This window comes from Motacilla alba, chromosome 8, assembly GCF_015832195.1.
Source record: "Motacilla alba alba isolate MOTALB_02 chromosome 8, Motacilla_alba_V1.0_pri, whole genome shotgun sequence".
Lineage (NCBI taxonomy): Eukaryota > Metazoa > Chordata > Aves > Passeriformes > Motacillidae > Motacilla > Motacilla alba.
Window position 1 is genome coordinate 12,660,289 of NC_052023.1, and position 23,111 is coordinate 12,683,399.

A 23,111-nucleotide genomic window follows, 5' to 3' on the forward strand; every position below is an offset into this window, starting at 1 on the left:
AAAAATACAAATGCTGGGAAGCAGTAAATATCCAGTAAATTTTTCCAATATTGTGGTAGAATCACAAAATTGCCTCCTCTCTTCTCAGTGAAAGAGAAAACACAAGGACCTTCATTTTAACCAAAACATCCACCCCAGAATTCAGTATTCTTCTGGCTTGAGCTGAGTTCTTAAAAACACACATGAACTACATTAACTTGTTTTTATTGTATTTTTTATTCTAGTATCTTGTACCTTACAATGTAAATTATTAAACCTCTCCACACCAAACTGCCCTGAATTATATCACTCTTGAGCTAAATATTGGTCAACATGATTGATAATGCTTTATGCAAGCTGAAAACTCTAACTACATGTTACAAGCAACAATAAAGAGAATATTGGAGGCAGCAGCTGCATCTGCCTAAAGCAAACACTTCGTCCTTGCTGTGACAACATCTGATAGAAAGCTCTTGCCATTTTTTCTGTCCTATGTATAGCTAACATAAGCAAGGGGGTTTTCTCCTCTTTCTTCCATTTGTTTATATCTATTATAAAAGGCACAGGAATACAGAAGAAACACATTCTAGAATTTAAACACATTGCAAAGCGTCATTCAGTAGATCTAGTAGCAAGCAAAGTAATTTAGAGAGATTTTGCTGGCATATCCTCATTCTCAGTTGTGTTCCTACAATCTGGCCTTCACAATGGGCTGTGAGTATGCTTTTAATTTAGTTTAAAATTAACTGTACTATTCAGTTCTTCAGCATCTCCATAGAGGAGCTGGCAACCTTTGGTAAAAGCGATGCTTTTCTCCACCCTTTGAACTGTCTGACACTCCACATACAGACCAAGCTGTCATTTAGGTCACTGTTAGGTGATCCCTGCCACACAATAATCCAGTGGTTATTCGTGCATTTTGCATCTGAGCTGCTAACTAAAATTTGCATACTTTAAAAAAAACCTATATAGTCAGAGATTCTTCTTTAAGACTGAAGGTGAGGAGGAGAGAGTCAGAGGTTAATTCTTCCTTCCTACCATTTAATACTGCAACCCCTTTCTTTTGGTTATGAATGCTGATGTGCATGTGTGCTGCAAGGTCCACAACTGCACAAATTAAAGTGAGTATGATTTGTTACTTGCTTTACTTACAATGTTGGCAACTTTTCTTACCAGGGCTTCCATTTTCCTCTTTAAAAGACACTCGAACATATATCAATAGATTTCTTTGTGACTCTAACTAACTGAGTTATATTTTTTCAGCAGTAGTAGGTGTTGAAGAATTTGAATTGAAATTTGAAGGTTCCTGGCTCCCAAGCCAGCAGGAGATGAGGTTTAATTGCTTGGAAATACATTTTCACAGCTGATACTGGGGAACAGAAAAAGTCTGTATGTCAAGAGCCTCTAAACTAATCATTTAGCCATAACATGCACCACCCCATACCTGGGGACAATATAACTGTTAACAGCTTGAAGCTGTTGAAAAAATAGCCAATGAGAAACTTTTCTCTAATTTTCTAATGCTATTCTTCGCCCTGAATAAACTAATAGAAGAGAAATGTCTTATTTTCAATTCTGTCAGTTCAAATGAAAACAATTGCGTGTTCAGCTAGTTTTAGCACTGGAATTTATTAGATCTGAGGTTGTTCATTAAGGCAACAATTTTGAACTTGCCCAGTTGTTAATACACTGGCTATATAAACTGTTGGGCTGTCTGGTATATCTGGTTACACTCTGGAGACTGAGATTTGGTTTCCAGCACCACAGATCAGGTCAAGAATGGCAATAACAATTAGCCATTAGTCACTAGATCTCAATTTACCATAATAGAAGGTCATTTCTTCTGAGCATTTTCTCCCTGGAACGGAAGAGGAAACATAGGAAACTCTTAACATATTGAAAAGTGGGATATGGAAGACTTGGTTATGACTTCTGAGTAGATAACAGGGATAAAAGGTCTATTTCTTTTTGAGCCTACTGTTTTACTATGGGGCAGGTTTTGCATATATTGACTGTGTCTACTATAAGTTAATCTTGTTTTTTCAATTTTGTGCCTGACTCAACACAAGCATATGAAAGACAGTGAGAAACCTCACCTGTGCAACATCCCACTTCTTGCTGCTATAATTATTTTTTTCCCATTGCTTCCATGAAGGACAGAGCAGGGGCATAGGTCTGCCTTTTTCTGTAACTTCACCAACTAACCTTTTGCACTGGCTGGTGAAGGAGCCAGCAGCCCCCCTCCCTCCCTGGGGCTACAGAGGGGCAGCACAGTGCATCTGTGAGCACAGGGCTCCCGGGCGCTGCGGGTTTGGGCTCTCAGGAAGAGAAGGGGTGCATGACACTCATGTAGAGGTTTGCTCTCCTGCCGCACAGGAAGCCCATAACAACTCCCTGACCCAAAAGGGTGTCAGAGCTCTGCAAAGCCACCTGGGCTTGAGTTTTGAAGGTAGCAGACAACTGTGAGGTACTGGAGTTACATGACAGGACTTTATTCCCTGCTCTCCAGAAGAAATATTTTATATTAAAAATTGTGTTTATAAAACATGTAAGCATGAGATATAGGTGAGCTGTTCATGATTAATTTTCTAATTCAAGTTATTCAAAGAACAAGGAGGATATAGATGAACACTTGCTTCCAGTTATGACTTGAGAGCATCAACCTGGCAATAATCCCTTAAACTAAACTAAAATAAAATAGAAAATTAAAATGGAATTGCTTTTCACAAAGAATTCCTGTGAACTGCTCAAGTTTAGCAGGAAATAGTGTTGTGAAACTCAACTTTATTTAAAAAGTTAATCATTAATGAAGAAAGTGGAAAGACTTAATAGGAGAAAGAGCAGATAGCATCTCAGAACAGATCCTTATTTTTTAATAGACAGTAGCAGCTGAAAAAAAATTGTAAGAGAAGCTTTGAAACTTAGAAGATGCTTGTTGAGAATTGGTCTTACCTAAAACTGGTATTTGTAATTAATATAAACAGAGACGCGATGCCTGCTGGTAGCTGTGCTAACAATCAGCTGACAGATAGTTAACTATAGTTAACTATAGAAAGGTCAAAGGTCAGGGCTTTTAATCTATAGGTTGATGATCCCTTGGGGACAGTGTGGTGTGAAAAAGAATTTGGTATGCTTGATGCTATTATAGGCAGGATCAGCCTGTCAAAATCCATTAGCACTCACTTTTCCTCCAAATAAGCATTAGGCCAGCTTTTGGTATGATTTTTTCAGTGTAGATTTCTTATCATTCTTAGTAATCCTTTATAAGCATGAAACATTTCATTCCTTATATGCTAAAGAGTGATTTTTCAGGAATTAGTGAAACGCATGCTATATTCTTCAATTAGTTCTATTTAGCATGTTGAATATATTTCTGATAGGCTTAAAATTAAATTGAAGAGTCTACAAAGAAAGAATAGTCATCTTGAAAGTGCAGCTTAATGTGTGGGGCACAGTGCTATGTCATGTAAGTTTCTTGTTTATAGCATGACAAAGACCAAAACAAATCCAAATACTCTATTTAAAAGGAAATCAGAAATAATTTTAGTCCTACTTTATTGCTTTCAGACCCAAAGTGTTTTAACTTGACATTTTCTCTGAATATTTTATATGTTCTTTGACTCTCTAGATAGCTGTAAGGGAGAAATCTTCATTTGCTTTTCACATTTGTTCATTGCAGTTTCAAAAACACTTCTTATAATGACCTTGAAAATAAAGGAAGTTGTGAAGATTTTTTTGCTATATGACATTCATTAGTAAGTAATGCAGAAAGAATGCTAATAGCATGTTGCTGAAATATGTAAAGAACTGTGTTTTTTCATTATGTTAAATCAAGATGTGTAGCTTAAACGACAATAAGGTGTAGCATATGTACTGAGAATATTCTGAGAGCTTTTATCAGAGCAAAGAACAGTTAAGAAAACTTAATAAAAGCAAAATGAAAACAAATTTTTCAGCAGATTATAACATATTTATAGCAGTTACATAATACCATGTCTAAGTATGATTTAAAAATCTTAAGTAAAAAGTTATTACATGTAGCTTTGAGTCTGACTTCTGTCAGCTTCAGAACATACAGCCTTACATATATTTCTATCCCATATGTCAACCTTTAAAAATAGGTTTGGAAAATAGAATGAAATCTTTTGATGTTCACTATCATAGCTTTGGTAGTTTATTAAAAAAAAAAAATCAAATCAATGCCTCCCAATAGGTAATAAATCTTGACTTTACCTCCCCAAAGATTACATCTGTATGTTCAGAAAGGCTCAGTCAATCTGGTTCATTTGATGGGCAGATGCATGTCATGCAATTCTTGATGGGAAACTTGTGAGCATCCTTTGGCCATGTCTACTTTGAGCTGTCAGATGGTTTTCTCTTGGGTATCTTTCCTTTTGCTGTGCATCAGACCAAGATAATATTTTATTGTTGGTCTTAATTAATAATTCATTGAAACGCATCAAATGAACACACACACACAAAAAAGGTGGATATAAATCTTATTAGGTCCCTGGATAAAGTCACAGTATGCCTTTGCATTTTGAATTTCCAGGCATATATTATATCATCCAATATTGAAACAAGCTGAGAAATGTAATATAAAAATTTGATAAATTGCTTTCTGCCTGTAAATGAGAAAACAGACTTGTAAAATGTGAAATGAACCATTCTGGCAAAGAAGAATTTGAGTTTAGTGTGTAAACACTTGAGTTAATGGCTAGGGTATCTCTCAGTCTCAGAAGCTGTGGTACACAGGGAGGGTGAAAGTGAGGTTATGGAAGCTCTTCAATATTTTACTTTGAACATCCTTACAGGCCTTAATTAGACAGATTACCTGTTATGCATGGTGCAGTGTGCAGAACAGTTTTAAACTGGCTTGTCCTCAAGGCAAATGGAAGGCAAAGTCAAAAAGAATTACACTCTACACAAATAACAATGAACCTGCTATTGATGTTATGAGGAAAGAATGAAACCTTCCCAGTCCATGGGCTATTTAATTTTTAACTAACAAAAGAGTTTGTTAAATATTTACTGACCACTTGAATTTTTGTGCCAATTCTGTCCATCCTTCACTGCCTCAATCTGCATGAAATCATAATTACATTTAATGTTGTAATTACTTGACTTTTTCTGATTTGTGTTGCTTTATATCTAAGAAAATGTGACAACATAATGAAAACTTGTTTGACATGAAAATTAAGAAATGCTTTCTCTATTTATATAAAGTGGATTTTTAAAATTCCCAGTTCAATTCCGTATGTCTAACAGAAAGCATGGAGAAGCAGTGAGTATGTTTACTAATGGTTCCAGGATACAAGTGTTAACTTGCTGTATATATGCTAAATTCCTGAATCTATTTAATCGGTTTATTCAGCCAGCCACCTACAGGGAAGGTCACCATGTCAAGCAATGTTGAATGGTATTTTGTGTGAATTGGGAACAGAACTTTTAAAGGCTAGAGGTTTAGGAACATAAACCAGATGTGCTCATTTGAAATAGTCTACTTATTAAAAAAAGGTCAAACACTTAGATCTTTTTAAAATCTTACTGTCAGACACACTCCATAGAACTAAGAATTTTACTGTTCTGAATTCTAAATTTCTTAAATTAAATTAAATATGTCATCTGATCAATTTCTTAATTTAAATTTATTAAATTAAATATGTCATCTGATCTTTGACATAAATATATTACTTTCTTGTTTATCATCTAATATTGCATGTAAGAATTTTATTAATTTTGTCAGATGAATATTTTTCAAGATAATGACTTTAAAAATCCCTTTACATGTTTCTATTTTTATTGTTCAGAATTTCTGCAAGAAGGTAATTCATATATTGGTTTACAAAACTGTTTTTTCTCAATATTTTGCACAGAATAAATCTAGATAATGATGTGGTAGTGTGGAGATGTTTGTTGGTTTGGGGTTTTCGTGGGGGGAGATGGATCCCTTGTTTATAGGAATCAAATTAAACATCATATAATTATGGGTGGAATTTAACTCTGTTGGCCACTCTGCTAAACTGATACACTGAACCACCTACACTGACTGGCAGGATCACATTTCTTGCTATCCTCAAATTCCGATATAGAAAATTTTAGGACTTCCTAGAAGAAAAAATATTGAAGTGTGAATCAAGCGACCTGAAAGATGTATAGGGAGAAGGAGTCAAAATGTTTTCCAACTTCCACATAGAATATGGAATATTAAATCGAGCTCTATTTTGCTCCTTGAACAACCAGTCCACCCAATGCTCAGAAGCTGCTCAGAGCAGCGAAGGTTGGAAGCATCTGTTCTCCTCCCATTCTGAGTCCCACCCTTCTTGCTAGACCCCCTCAAAGGAATAAAGCAGGAAAAAAAAAGAAAAATAAATACCTGATAGAGCAATCAAAAGTTGCAGCAGAGCAGAGAAAATGAAACACCTGCCTTTGATAACATATAGCAACTGATTGCCATGAAATGTCTGTAGTTCTGCTTTCTCTGGTATGGATTACATAGCTCTTGACAATTTTCTTATTTCAACCACTTTATGATCTTGAAGGTCATAGGAATCCTGGAGTTGTAATGAACAAAAAGCAAATCTGCTCTTTGGAGAAAATATTTTTCCTTCTGCTTGAGCTACGTCACTTTCTGTCCCTCACAGTAACTACACAGAGCAAGGACATCAACCAGAGAGTGGGCTACAAAAACCAGCCAACAAATAAAACCACAAAAACATCTCACTAACAAAGAACCACAAATATAATTTAACATAATTTTGCCTAAGTTACATTCAGATGGTTTGCTCTGTTTTGCATTTGAATACTTTTCATAGAGTGTTCTTTATTCATAGTGAACTGCAGCTGACTTTCCCTTTCTAGGTCAGAAACATTATTCATCCTTCAATGTACATCTCCTTTAAAAAAAAAAACAAAAAAAAAAAATCAAAACCAAACTTGAATTAGATTCTGTGTTCTACCCATTTAAATTTACACAGAAGAAAACCCTGAGCACTGGTACATGTTCAGTAAATGTTTTCCTGCAAAGGATTATCTCCCTTTTTTTTTTTTTTCCCTCAAGAGTGCTATGATTTGGGTTTGGATCTTATGAAAGGCTAATCAAGTGTTTTGGAAATATATTTTTTTTCCTTCTGATATAAAATATGAGCAAATTTTACCCATTTTCCAGAAGAGTCTTCTTTGGATTCCTAGCTCTATTTATTAGAAAATAAGAACAACAAAATTTGTCATGTTCGATGACCTTTGGGCTTTCTTCTAAATTTTCCAAAAATACAAACTTCAAACAAATTTATTTACTGATTCTATACTTTTATGGAGCTTTCATAGACCATAAGTACAGAAATATTTGATTTAAAAAAAGAAAATGCTTTCCAAAAGTAATAATATTTTTATAGATACATGCAAACTTTCAAAATAAAAATCACAAATAAATGTGACAGATATTCTAAGAACCTCATTCTGCTAATATTTATCTTTATGACTGATAATTTAACTGACCTAGTCTCTTCTTTGGGTAGTTTATCAAGGTAACATTTTTAGTTCTTAAACGCTCTTACACCATCTGTGATAAAGCTTAGAAAATGTTTGGCTCTTTTTATCAATTTTCTTCATTGGAAATGTATCCATGTGACACATAAGTTTCAGAGGTTGACCACATGGAATTTTTTTCAAGTGTGTGAATTATGGATTGGTTCATTACTACATTAGTATTAGTTCAGCCTTCTATTTAAGGATTAAACATGAACACTGTTTAAATACTCTACTGAATATTTACAACAGTTTATTTTTTTAATGAAGTACACTATTTGTACTTCTTTTATTTTATTTGTGGAGTTAAGAATAAATGAGAGAGACTGCTCTATTTCAGAGGCAAAATAGCACATTTCCTTTCCTTCAAAGAGAGTTTACAGAAAAAAACCAAGATGGATCAAAATTTTAGGGCCATAGCACCTGCAGATTTTTTGTTTTGAAATGTCCACTTAAGTATTTCCTACTTTTTCCAAACTGACATTATATTTTAATTTTATTCAACCTAATTAAAGTAGCAATATCAAAAATCATCATGGTATACGACACTATGAATGAGACTCATTCAATTAATGTAAGGTCATGAGAAACCGTAAATAAGTATTTTAAATTAGCACATATATCTTTAGTTTATTAATCCATCATTATTTGCTTCATTGTTTCCAAAAGCCTATTTTGCTTCTGAGACATGATAAAAAATAATTGACTTGGTTTGCAAAAGAGAGGTTATACTAGCATGAACCTTAAAAAGACATCTGATGGAGCATTGCTATTATTCAGATATCCAAGGATAAGTACCCAGAGTAGTTCAGTGATGAACTGTGACTACATAGTGTGAAAAGTCTCAGAGGAAAAGTTAAAAGCAGGTGAAGCAAAGTGACATTTAGAGGCTCTGCTGGAAAGCTGCACAAGCCAGACTCAGCAGGTCCATCTCACTTGTGTCTGCTTTCTGTGAGGAGCATCCTGCAAATGGAAAAGAAAATGCTGCAGTGGCTTGGATCTGGCAACTCTACCTTTGCAGTGAAGATAAAAAATGCTGTTTCATACTCTCTGACCCATGGAGCCTAAGTATCTCCTTTTCTTGGTTAAATTGATAGCAAATCAAGCCCCTTCTCATACTCCAGTACTACTTCTGAATTTCTGCTTCATTCCTGCTTTTGGATAGGAAAAACTGACCTTACTGTTATGAATTTGAAACAACCCCAGTGAAGGTCAGAAATAGCTGGAACAACATCCATTCTAATGCAATTTAATAAGTGTTGGTTGTTCAGAGGATTCTCCCAGTACAGTGCTGGCCTCACTACGTCAAGGTCTTGATCTGACTCATTGACAAAATGCTCACAGATTTTCCCAGAACAGGGATTTTGCTATGCAGTTTGTGGGATGCTACAGTCTTTGAGCATATCCTCATACAAAATATGTTTTAAAAACAACCTCAAAACCAATTTCATACATTTCTTGTAATTGTGTTCTTAAATTTTTAAATATTTTTCAGTAATCTCTTTGACTTTAATCATCTTAGTGATTTGTGATAGAGCATAGCATTCTGGGCTTTTATTGTATTAGGTACTCTGCAATGGGAAAAAGGTGTGGGTTCCCCAAAGTAGTGTTATTCTTTTCTGCTTTCTCTGACAAAATGTTTTAGACTGTTCACAGTTATCTGCCACCAGTGCAGTTTAATACTGCTTCCAATTATGACAAAGTAAATGTATGCTGTAAAAACCTCGGCTGCTTTATATTCTATGTGCCACCTAACAATCTTCTGCCCTGTTTGCCTTTTGTACTGCTGTTGTGCTCTGGACTGATGGTTTCAATGATTTTTCCCTTTCTAATCACTGTGCTGGATGATTGTTCTATTAAAGTCAGAGTCTCTACATTGGTTTCTTGCTTCACACCTTATTATTTTATATTTATCTCACACTTATACAAACTTATCCGAACCTCTCTGGCCTAAAAGAATTTGTGGGGTTCACAAATAAGGAAGCTGAAAAAGTCTCTTGGTCAGTGGTTTCTAAATTATAGCAGGGGTCCTCCTGCAGTTTTTGAGAATTTTGAGATCAAGGAATTCATTCAGTCAGTTGAAACCTTCCTGGCTTCAGAAAAACTTCCAGCTCGCTGTCTCCTCACCTTTTGAAAAACATTGGCCTTTGCATGAAGGGAATACATATTGTGGAGCTGACATGATCTCAGCACTCTACTGACAAAGGCGGTTCTATACAATTTTAAATTTTTTCTCATTAAGCGCCAAAGTGTAAAATAAAACTTTCAGATAGCTGTAATAAAAATAGGAAAGTGCTTCTACAAAGCATAGTTTTGAAATTTCTGGTTGTTAACTTACATGACTATTTTCATGACCTTTTTGGATCTATGAGAGACATTTAATATTGGGTTATTTCTAAAGATATTACAGGCCACATAACTCACTGGACTTGATGGGTTTTATTTGTTTTAACTATAGTGTTCCATCCGTTTTTAATTCTTGAGAATACTACTAGCTTTGCATTCTAAAAAGCTGTAAAGAATGAATGTTACCAACTCCTAGGACAGTATCCATTCACTGAGGGAAAATCTCAATCATACTCCCCAAAGCATTACAGATGAAAAGAATATTTTTTGCCTAAGTACTGCTTAATGCAACTGCTAAGTGCTTTGTTTGTGCTACATTTTATTATCGTAGTCAAACTTACTCCCTTCCATTGTCAATTTACAAAATACATCATCCTTGAATTGCTTTTTGAAGAAAGGCTACTGTGTTAATATATATAGTTCAATAATTAATGGAATAATAAAGTAAGCCTAGATTTGACTGTGTTCCCAGTGAAAATGCAAAAAACAAAATTAACAGTAGCTATTTTCATTTAAACAAAATAATATAACAAATTAAAAAAATATAGCATTTAAACTTTTTTAAAATATTATTCTTTTTCTTCAATGAGATTAGGTATTTCAACAGTCATTTTAAAATACTGAAAAACACGCTCCATTAAAATGCCCTTTGTGCACTAAAATAAACTGTGTTCAAATTAAGGTTTTGTAAACTGTGAATTTGGGCTTGGATGAATCTTATAAGTAATCATTAAAATCCTTTATTTAGTAGTGATTTAGTTTTTACTGATTTCAGATATAAATCAAGTTTTCTGTTGAATAGAAATGTCCTGAGAGACACAATGGAAAAACTTGTAAAGAAAGTCTCAACAGACATCAGAATTAGGAGATAATAAAATAGGGAAATAAACTGCAGCAAAGATAAATCATTGTTTTACTGGTTTGGCTTGGTCTGCTCTTTCCAGCAAGATGCTCCTTTGGAGCCCTGTTATTGCCAAGGTCCTCACTGAAAAACTGGTGAAACTATTTCTAGCAGTAAAGTGTGTTTTATTCATCAGGAAGAGCTCAGTTCACAGTAGTCCTTAACCTTTTGACCCTCATATTCCTTGCTGAAATATAATTTGCTTAATTTTGTTTAACCACTAGCTGAAGAAAAAAATATAGCAAGTATACTTGCAGTGCAGTTTAGAACATCTAGCGTTTCTTGACATTTTGCATCCTAGCAAAATTGCAATTATAATGCTTTAGGTATACTTAACATGCCCTGACACTCCATTTAGAAGAATGAACGTGGCACTGAAAACTCTTTTTAAAAAAAAATTATGTTCATGCAGTATGCTCAGAAAAAATAATTCAGCAATTCAATTTGGTTTTGAAATCAAACTTCAAATGGTTTTAAGAATTTTTAGTACAGAAACAGAACATGGATTTAACAGAATAGAAATGCAGTTAGAATTGGCTAAACGTCTTGTTCCCTTATAGCACTAAGAAAAGTATTTTGAAAGAAAAGAATAACAAGTAAATACCAATCAGAAATTTAAATTCCCCTTTTTGTACCAATAGACTCTCTCACTCTAAATGCAGATATTTTGGGGAGGTTAGTAACTTATGTGAACCAAAGCCTATTGACATCACTATTTAGCAGCGACAATCAAAAATGAGTAAGAATCATAATCATGATTAAATGTGAAGATTATTTTCCTGTATTTGTATTTTCTGAAGTCTTTCCATTTCTGAATGCTGAATGAGACACAAGACTTACTAGTGTGATCAATGATTGATGGCACAAAAGAGCAGAGTTTAATTCCAATATCAGGCTCAGCTATCCTCCAGGACACTGGCCAAATCCTAACTAAGCACCTGAAAGAGCTCAGTCATTTGCTTGGGGCTTGGTTTCTTTTGGCAAAACAAATTTAATTGCAAGTCCTTACTCTCTAGGGCTGTTGTGGCAATCTGTCCATGAAAAGCTGAGGACCAGGGGAGCTGCAGGAGCCCAGGGAGCACCCAGGGGTTACCCACATGTGCACCACACACTGATCAGGCTCTGCAGCTGGAAGCCTGCCAGCTCTGTCCTTCAGTCTAGAAAACTCCACTGAACTCCAGAGCAGGGAGGTACCACACATGCTTGCTTTTCTTTTCCCCAGCATGTTTGGCACTATCTGAGCATGCATATTTAGCATTTCTGCTCAGCTCTCTTAACATACCTTGACACTTGCAAGAAAGTCAAGAATAATGCAGACTCTCATGCTTGACATCTGGCCCTCAGTGTCTCTGCTCCTTCCTCTACTATAACTACAGAGAAAAATTCTGAGAGAGCAGCACAGCTTTTCTCTCTAGGCCAGTTCTTTGACAGGCTGTGATATATTAATAAGAAGCACTACTTTAAATTACTTTGGTAAACCCCCAAAAGAAGTGATTGGAATGAAGAAATGTGACTCACATTATCCAGGTTTGTTGAAGAGAGTCTTAATGTCAGCTTTAACAGCACAGAAATCACCTACAGCTAGATATAGGACAAAAACCAACTGATCATTTAGGGGAGCAGCCCTCCTCTCCACTCTCTGCAGTGTTGGGGAGTCTGCCTTGGTAGAGCACCTGAAAGCTTTCATGGGTAGAGAGGCTTCTGTACAGCAAACAGCATTCTCAATAATATATATATATATATATATTTTTTTTTTTTTTTTTACTGCCTTTCTCTTTACTGCATACTAAGATTGCTATTGGCACTGTAAGTTATTAGCCCCAAGTTGCCCAAAGCACTTTGGGTGCTAAAAATCCATTATGGTGGTATTTATTTTGGAGGTACAGACTAGATGAACAAGGGAATAGGGCAAGATTTACTCTGGTAGGCTGAGAATTTCAAAGAAACTATGCTTCACTGAATATATGGATTTTAAATGCCTTTATTAGAACTTTCATTTAGACATTTCCTAAAATCTTACCATGATATTATTAAGAACATACAAAATTTGGAAACTGAAAATGCAGAGGTAAACAAATTATTTGTTACAATAAGGGCCTCACAGGTCTCTGGGGAAATAGAATATTCTAATATCTGTTTATACCAGCAGAAGTAAATCATATTTGGTAAACATAATGTTAGTCATTTGCAAACATGAAAAATTGTGGAGTTTCTTTTGTTTGTTTCAAAGACTTTGCAAAACACATTGAATTTATTTGAGTTAAACTGAATAATAAGACTTTGGCTGTAGATGGAAATTCCCCTCTATATAAAAATGGTTTTTTCTTTGCATTTTGCCCTTCCTTCCTTCCTTCCTTCCTTCCTTCCTTCCTTCCTTCCTTCCTTCCTTCCTTCCTTCCTTCCTTCCTTCCTTCCTTCCTTCCTTCCTTCCTTCCTTCCTTCCTTCCTTCCTTCCTTCCTTCCTTCCTTCCTTCCTTCCTTCCTTCCTTCCTTCCTTCCTTCCTTCCTTCCTTCCTTCCCTCCTTCCCTCCTTCCCTCCTTCCCTCCTTCCTTCCTTCCTTCCCTCCTTCCCTCCTTCCCTCCTTCCCTCCTTCCCTCCTTCCCTCCTTCCCTTCCTCTTTTTTGTACCTTTTTTTGGTACAAAGACATAACTTAGTTTTCAAAAATCAAGTTAATTTTTAGTCGGTCAGACTAGAAAACCAAAATGAACCACCTGAAATGACAGCTTACAGTCAAAGTCTCTGTGCCACAGTTTCCAAAGTATTTTTGTAGTGAATTGAATTTTGGACAATGACTTCCTTTCCATTTCTCATGACAAGCTTTGAGATTTTTAAACTTTGAAGTCCAAGCCATGAGAAAGAGAAATCAAATATTGCACTACTTCTCATAGTACAGGGTATGTCTGTGGTCTGAGCTATCAAGAAGAAAACCAAAACCAACAGGTTTCAAACTATTTCAGAAAGTTTCTTCAGGAATGGTGAAAATTATCAGGAAACATGAAGGGCAAAAAATAAAAGGTAAAGAATTGAGTTGCTCAGTGTGTTCTTGCTGAAAGGAAGAACTTTTCCATTTGAAAACCCCTGCCTCTCATCTGGCAGTGGGCTCCTTGGCTTCCTCTCCATCAGGAGCTGCCTGGGAGCACTGAGGCCACACATCTACACCTCCAATCTACAGCTCCATTTAGTTATACCCTAAAATTAGGCATATTATTTCAAGACTGTGATGCTCACATCTGGCAGAGAAATATTTAATGGGTTTAGGCTCTGGGGTATTTGGCACAGCTGCCAAGAGGGTACAGCATGCACTCAATGCTGTGGTGCCCATCAGTCCCACAGAGTGCACCCACCACGTTAGAGAATCCCACCATTGCTGCAGACAGCTACATTACAGGAATTCTTTAGGAATAACGAGGAAGATGACTTCAGGAGGAAGGGACAAAACTAAAGGTAAGTTCAGCTTGTACCTACTTTTAGCTTGTTTATCCTTCTGCTGTTATGCTATCTGCCAGATTTCAGGCTTCGCTTTTTAGCTTCACTGACTATGATAATTCAGAATATAAATATCAAACCTGCATGTCTCAGGGTGTGGTATTCAAATTATACATAAGAGAAGGAAATCTGTAAATATGTGAAGTCAGTTCGAAGAGTTACTAAGCTGTCATCTTGCTAATAAACCATCATAAGAAGTAGGTCATATCTTGAGAATATTATACAGAAAAACATCGTAAACACTTTCTTTTAATTCTCTATTTATTGTTAAACAAACTATAAAATGGATAATTTAAATAAATTAATATTTTTCCAGAAAGCACAATTTGATGTCCATTAAGATTGAATTAGAGTCTTAGCAGCTAAATTTGAAAAAGTAAATTTTCCCACACTCTTTTCTTAAAAAAATAAAAAAAATAAAAAAGTTCCATTCTATTCACCTGATTAATACAGTGGAGTTGCTGTACCACAGTGCAGCCAAGGGAGAGATGGATTAATATGTCAGCTGAAATTGACAGTAGGATGACTAGTAACCTTCTTGATAGAATTCCATGGGGTTTCAGACCTTCAAGGTAAATGCTTATAGCCAAAACCCCGGGTTTTAAGAAAAAATATGCAGTTGCTGAAGTAGCTTTTATTCTGACACAGAGTACTAAAATTAAGGGGTTTGAAAAAAAAAAAAAAGTTACATTTATTTTTCTCTTTGACAATTATTGAAGCGGTTTTTTTTTTTCCATCTTGTTCCAGAGACAGAGGAGCTTGCTTAGAAAAGTCAGAATTTTTAGACTAAAAGGTCTGCTGATATAAAATTTATCAATCATAATGTTAATGCTCATAAGGGACTTATTTTTTAATCCTAAATTATATTTAGAAAAATAATAAAAGAAAACTGCAAACAGATACAAAATGTCTGTAGGAATGAGGGTTTGGCAGCATTTACTAAACATCCAGGCAGTGACCTTATGAATGCAGGTGCCACCAATGTAGTTATGTGTCAAGTGAGGTTTATGAAACATCTACTTTTCTTTCTAAATACAGTTGAATTCTTGCCCCTAGTCCAGCCAGGTGTTACCTGTCTTGGGATGTGCCTGGGGTCCAGCTCTTCTGCAGGAAGAGCAGGATGAGTACATGGCACGAGGGAATGAATTCCCAGAGCAGTTGTCCTGCTCATCTTTACTTCCTAGTCCCAACTTGGGTCAGATAGCTGCTCTCTAAGAAAGAAAGTGAAGTACAAGACAGACGGGTTAAAGTTCAAGCCTTGCCCCTCAAGGCAGTATGAATGCATTTATAAGGAAAGCCAGTGTAGATATTGCTTCAGGCTTCCCTTCTGTGGTTATTTCATTTTAGTGCTTCAGGTGAAAATCAGATCCTACAGATGCAGCCTCATGTCAATCAGGTTTGCTTTATTTTTGTTTTTTAAGATAGTATCTCAAATGGCATTAGAGAGGTTTTTGGTTAATTATGTAAAGTATACAAGTGTATAAAAGGATTCATCCCTCTTACACAGGAGTTCAAATGCAATCCAAACATGTTGCAAACAAAACCAAAAGTTGTATGCTGCAGACTAAGCCTCACAACATTAATTGTCCAATCTTACAGAATTAAACATTTGAAAATACACTAATCAATGTCTCCTGCAAACTGTCAAATAGTACCTCTTCTGCCAGAGCTCTCATTTGCACTGTCTAAACAACTGTCTCACCCTTCATTCAGAGAATGACCTTTTGTAACTAAGAGAAAAATTAACAGCAAAAACTTCTTTTAAATGGTGTGAGATAAAAATCCTATTTAATCTGCAATAAAAATGGCTTTATTTCTATGAGTTTATTTTCTAAAAAGTATATATTTATCACCTGTGGAGTTCTGAAAGAGTTATCATACAAGGACATAAAAGTGCAGATGTTTTGATTAGATAATTGTATAATTGGAGATAGATCTCCAAAGAATTTAACACCCACCCTCAAAGAGTGTGTTAGTGCTGGAGCTGCTGCTGCTAATGAGGAGCTGCCCCTCAGCCAGCCAGGCTGGGCACAAGATAATGATGTTCTGCCTCTCATGTGGCAGAGTTTCTGACAAGAAAGGCAATGAAGTGACACAAATGGCCTGTGAGAGGCCAGTGGGCTCCTGGACTTCCTCTCCACCAGGAACTGCCTGGGAGCACTGAGGCCACACATCTACACCTCCAATCTACAGCTCCATTTAAATGGACCCTAAAATTAGGCATATCCTTTCAAGATTATGATGCTCACCTCTGGCAGAGACATAAAGTGTGGAACATCTGCAAGCATGGAAAGATTTTATGGAGGCAGACATTGCCCATTAATCACACTTGGCCAGTTTTCCTATGATATTCCAAGGTTTCTCATTTAACTATGAAGGCCAGAACCTCGATATGTCTCGATCAATGACTCTAAACAAAACAAAATTGATTTGCTTTAGATAGGTCATCGGTGTGGAGGGTGATGGTTTTGGCTACCAAGATCTAAGTTGTTCAACCTGGGAAATCATTTCTGAAAGATTCAGCTGGAATTAATCATTTGACTGAACCTAAATATGTATAACATTTCCTTCTCATACTGGTTGAGACAGATATATCCTAACTCACAGAGGAAAGCTAGTAATTTGGAGTGTTTGAGCAAAGGGAAAACACTGGACAGTGCAGAATATATTAATACCTAAGGTGCCTGAGGTGAGAATTTATCTGCAGAAAAAAAAATTGTAGAAATTGATGAATCAAACCAAAAAGGTCTAATGGAAAATATTAGGATTCTTTAGAAGTTACTCCTAATTTTTAGAATTTCAGAGAAAACTGTGCCTTTTTCATATTGGTTAAGCTGATTGCAATAAGCTATAGCAATGCAGTGCATTTTTCTTTACTTAAATCCCTTGGGTGGTTGAAATCTTAGCTGAAATAAGCCTTTTTTTCTTATATTTTATAGGGCTGTCCCATAGAATCTGACAGAAGTTGTAGAGAACATTAAGATGCACTAATCATGGCCAGCATTTCAAATTTAGAAATGTTTTCTTGATTTCACATACACAGAAAAATAGCCAAGCTCAGAATGCTGTTCAGATGTAGCAGCTTCCATCTATCTTCTTCATCCATGGAATAGACAAATTATTCATTATTACCTGTAAACTTAAATGTATAATTGATTAACATGAATTTTGTAGAATGTACAAAATTGAAAGACATACCTGCACAGGAAAATTGAAAGACATACCTGCACAGGAAAATTATCTTCTAAAAGCTGTAGGTCCTGAAAGAAAGCCAGCAGGTGAACCCATTTCTTCAACAAGCTTTTGACCGTTCCTTAAACTTTTGAACCTAAGGAGAACTGAATTTTCCTCTCTTTAATGTGGATGGACAAAACTCTCCTTTTCCCAAATATTTATCTGTATCACTGTAACAAAACCCCCCAAAGACCTATGCACATCATACCCTCTCAAAAGGAGTAATACAGACCTCTCTAAAGCTCGTCCTACAGGTTTCAGAATGAAGACAAAGATTTCTCAAACATGTTAGTTACAGCAGTTTCTTCTTTGACTCATTAGTAAGGTAACTGCAAGGTCTGTATTACTGTCTCTATGCTTTAACTGTCTGCCAAAAGCACCTAAACCTCTGTTGCTCTCTTCCCCCTTCCACCAGCAGTAGAAACCCAAGGCACCAGCAGATTATGGTAAATTAGAAGCAGTGGTATGAAAGTGGTTACTATCTAAGCCTCACCTGTAAAAGGCCTTCTATAGCAGCCTGTAAAACCCTTTGTCTCTCCTGCTTATAGAGCACACTGAGCACTGGGAGGAAGTGAGGAGCTATCAGCATGCCTCAGTGGTTCTTCTGAGGCAATTTCCTTCAATTTTGGTTCAACTTTTCAGCCTGGTGACCCTGTGCCTGCCATGGTGACACATCCAAAAGGACCAGTCTCCACAGTGGATGTAAATGTAGTGGTGGAAGACATTCAGCTAATTACAGTGAGAAAAGCTGCAGTGAAGGGAGCAGCTGGTTTACCAAAAGTTTGCTTAACTCAGACTCTAACACAAATACTGTAAAGCTGCTGCCTGCCTGAAATATCCTGTCCAGTATGAAATATATGTTAATTTTGCCGTTTGGATCTTCAAACACAGTTCCATGGTGGTCTGTCTTGTCATATAAGCTTTAAGGCTGAATTTCAATTTGTTTTCTCTAGAGAAATAAAAGCATGACATTGTCAAGATGGCACTTCCTGACTCACATTAGTACGTGCCACAGCCTTGTCCCTGCCTGTGCCTAAGAACCTGAATGTTGGGAAACAGTGCTGATGGGGATGAGGTGGTGACAGGGAAAATGAGGAAACATTTAATGCAGAGCGATAGATTTTTTTTAACGCACACTTTACTGTTCCATAAAAATTACAGATTGAAGAAATCTTGTGGTTTTGCACATTCCTCAAAATTGTTCTTATTCCCTAAACTCCACTGATACATCACCTAATTTAATTTTAAAAGAGTAAAGTGATAGTTGCTCACATTTTTCCTTTTTTTTTTTTTTCTTCTTACTTATAAACTCTGCACACCTGGGATTGCTAAAAGCTTCCCCTCGCTCCACTGAGGTGTTTATCTTTTCTTCCTTATTACTGTTTTGGGGAAGAAAATGTGTATCTGGGGCCAGTATGGTGATTACTCACAGCACTCCCTAGTTAAACAGCTTCAGTGGTGTGGTTCCTCTGGGTAAAACTTTACAAGAATGCCTTTGAACTTTCTCTTGGACAGGGTTTCCTTTACAGTATTTTTGATACTGATAATTCTTTATCAGCTTAATCCTGATGTGGTATCTAACCTTCAGGAATATAATTAGTAGAAAGTATATTATTTTCTGCTGCTAATATGCTAGTATATAGTGTACAAGCATTAGTAAAAATATTCAAATGCATAGAAATTCATTCTTTACATACCAACTTTTCCTAGTTTAGAAAATATTGGTTATATTTAATGTTGCTCTGAGAAATGGTAGTGCTGAATACCATACACATTTTATATATAAAATAGTTTTATTTATTCAACTGTACTAATTGTCCCAAAGCATTAAATAATGAAAATCCTTTTACATTACACTGTACTAGCAATTCTTTAAAAACTGCAGTATATTATGCTTTAAAGAAATATATATTTTTCAAGGTTCAATTACTGTCATGGCAAATATCCAGACCAGTGAACAAAGACAATAAAATACCTTGTACGAAGTTAGAGGCCCCTGAACACTTTTATTATACTGTACACACTGGAATCCATGAAAGAGTTTTTAGCCACTATAGTCTGAGAAACCATCTGGTTTGTTCTGTTGTGAACAAAGAAAGCCATTTTTATATTCGTACTTTTTTCCCTTATTGGAGGGCAGGACTTACGCTGCCGTAGCGAAGATTGTGTCAGCACTTCCTTTATTAAATCCATTATAAGAACCAAAAGAGAGACTGGAGAGTCATCAACTGTCTGCAGGTGGAGGCAGAGGGAGGTGTGAGCCCAGAGCAGCCAGGGACCTTCCTGCTGCCCCAGCTGTGCGCGCTGGTCCAGCGGAGCTGCGCAGGCCCCAGCGACTGCTCCGTGGCATCCGTGGGGAACTCCATTGCTGACATTCTCACCTAATGCTTGGTGATTTCATTGCTGAGATACTCACTTTGTGCTTGGTGATTTCATTGCTGAGGTACTCGCTCCGTGCTAGGTGCAGCCATTAACAGAGGAGCAGGAGTCCATCCATGGCTATCCACTGGGACTGTCCCTGGGTGACATCGCCCCCCGTAGGGGCCGTCATTCAGGCAGGGTTGTTGGACTGGCTTTGGGGACAGATATGGGATGCAGGCAGGTGTCTTTCCGCTTGGGATCTGTCCTGGAACATCGCCTGAGCTGGAGGGGGCCGCAGCACGGCAGGGCTCTGGGCCTGCAGCCCCCACAGCACGTGGTGGCAGCACGCAGCGCCATCCACACTGTCACCCTACAGGGGACACTTGCCTGTGGTGAGGGCCTGACAGTCCCTGGTACTTGGTAGTGTCAATACAAATACAGAATAACAGAAAACGAGAGGAATGCCAATGGCATTTCAAAACTCTGAAGAGATAAGCTGCAGCTCCGATATACAGCAGAAAAAGCTGCAGAAAATGTTGAAATTTATTTTTTGTTTCATGTCAGAATTAAATAAGTTTGTAACTGCTATTGTAGCCTGTGGGAATTTCTATCCTCATGAAGTAGACAATCATGTTAATTAGTTCTAGCTTTTGTTTCTTAGGAGAATTTTTTAACTATACTTTGTGTTCAACACATTTTATAGGCCAATAAAATCAGCATTTGATATTAAAAACACAGACACTTTCCTCTCAAGATTCCTATTTTGTTTTTCATTAGTGGCTGAAAGTCTAATAATACATTATAGTTTAATTTTTAAAAATTAATTTTTTCTCTTATGTAAAGTTGTAGACCTGGAGCTTTCTCTTGCACAGACTCATTTGCAAATGATCTAATGCAAAGACACTGAATAGTAACGTGATGGGAGAGAGGTTTCAAGGTATAAAGGGAACAGCATTTTCTAGAAACATCCTGACATTATCAGGCATCATTATTGAACTACAAGGCAATGAAGGTAAGGAAGGACTTTTATGCATAATACCCAGCCTAGGGGATTTGAGAGAACTGATGAGCTTTACTCAGCCTTGCTGATTGCCAGGCCTTGATGACACATGGATAGTGTGCACAGCTCATCTACTTGCTGTGTAAGTTTAAGAAATTACTCCTTCACCTGGCATTCCTTCACCATAAATAGTTTGTATAGAAGTTTCCACACAGCTGCTGGGCCAAGTCAACCAGATCAGCTTGAATGACTACCAAAGGTGATTTAAAATAACTAATACCTTTTGTGTTGTGACTTTCTATTAAACAGGCTGTCAGAATTACAGCAATTTTCCTAACAAATAAAAAACTCATATGTTTAAACTCTAGAAATGTTTTATTTTGATTAATTAAGTTTTGTTTAATCAAGGAGTCTTCTCCAGTTTAATTCATAAGTGTGGTTTTTGAACTATCATCTGTGTCTGCATAGAAAATGACAAAGGGCTGGTATCAAACCATGTGCTGATCCCAAACTGAGTGTTGTTCTATGTGAAATTTGGTACAGCAGATTTATATTGTCTTTGCCATACTTGAAGAGTGCCTTGAGATAGCATCAACTATCAAGATTTGATTCCAAACTTATTTCAAAGGCTTCTAGAGGACAACAAAGGGTGGGGAGAGAAGTTACAGATATGGAAGATAGATGACCAAGCTTTCCTGGACTGCTGCAATTGCTTTATCACAGTCCAAAAATGTCCATAATTCAAAGTTTTTCTGTTTGGTCAAGAGCTGTGAATATCGTGGCACTGCTTTTCCACCAAGCAGATGAGTGACACAGACACTTTTGTTCAGTGGGAAATGGCTTACACAAAACACTTTAACCCTGAATTTCTCTCCACCCACCAGTGTTATCCTGGAGGAATAAATAAACAGTGTGAGTTACTTTTCTCCATGCACTGGGTTTGGAGGTATCTTGTACAATTTACTTTAGCTATAGTCATTGTAATTTTAGTCATCTTTTTAAATTGATGAAACACTCTGAAATATTATGATCTGTTTATCTGGGTTTGGGAAGAGAACTCATTCTGGCCTGATCTTGCCAGGTTAGGTACTGAATGGTGAAGTCACCCACATATATGAAATTGCTTGCAGATGGTTAAGCGTGGAAGCTGAGCCTAATCTCCCCATTTGTCTAGCTTTTATGAAACCTATTTTCAGGCATGGGGATATTTTATTTTATTACATTTACTCATCTTGATTTCTCCTGTGACTAAAGGATTCTTTCCCCAGCTGCTTTGTTCTTAATTGTAAGTGAGCAATTACTTCAGGATGTGTTACTTTTGTAGTATAAGCTATTCCCAGAGCAAAAGAAATATTGAGTAAGACAGGGTGTGCCCAGGATATTTTCAAAATTCTACCTTCAGTATTTTTTTTCATGCTGCAGGATTTTTTATGGTGTTAGTCTTAGCAGGGTGGATGCAGTGTGATTTGCACAAATGAGATTTTCCTTTCCCAATTATGTTGTACTCTATTTATGGTTGTTCCACTAAAATTTAACTTCTAATGTTATTTTTGTAGACTTGACAATTCCCTTGTCTTTCTGTTTCTCATGAAAAATGCAGAAAATCAGCTGCATCTCTTTATAGTGTCCATTAAATTCTTTAAGAGATTCCTGTGAAGTCTTAGAAAGATACTCACTAATGAGATATGAATGCCATACCTTGGCTGACTACTTAAAGAACCACTGACCTGTTCGTTATAAAAACAAATTTTGAAAGGCGTGGCATTTCTATCTCATTTATAAAATTCCTAATTCAACCCAAAAAAAGGACGTTATATAAAATAAAATAACACTAGTAAATGCTTTATGAATGAGCATTCCATAAAAGGAAGAAGTTGTTTATAAAAGCTATGCAATTTGCAAGGCCTTCATGGGTATTTCTGGTCTCGCAAAATTTGTGCAAAGTCATGCCATTCAGGAAGCATCAATTAAGCAATTTATTTATGCAAATGGTGAATGTAGTAAGTTAATTAGAACAGCAATGGGTGTTTGCTAGAGATTCCAAGTTTGGCAGGCTAATCACTCCACTCTGGCATGCTGCATGCCATTTGTCCCTTAGGCTTCCCATAAAAATCAGTCAAAACTCCTCATAAAAATGACAGATTGCTTCAAACTCAGGAGCTGTGTCCTGAATACGTTCTAAATAGGATTTGGTATTTTGGGGAGAAAATGGATTTGTAATCAGATGCAGAGACCCAGGAGAGAGAGGACTAAAGCAGACAGGAAGAGAAGATTA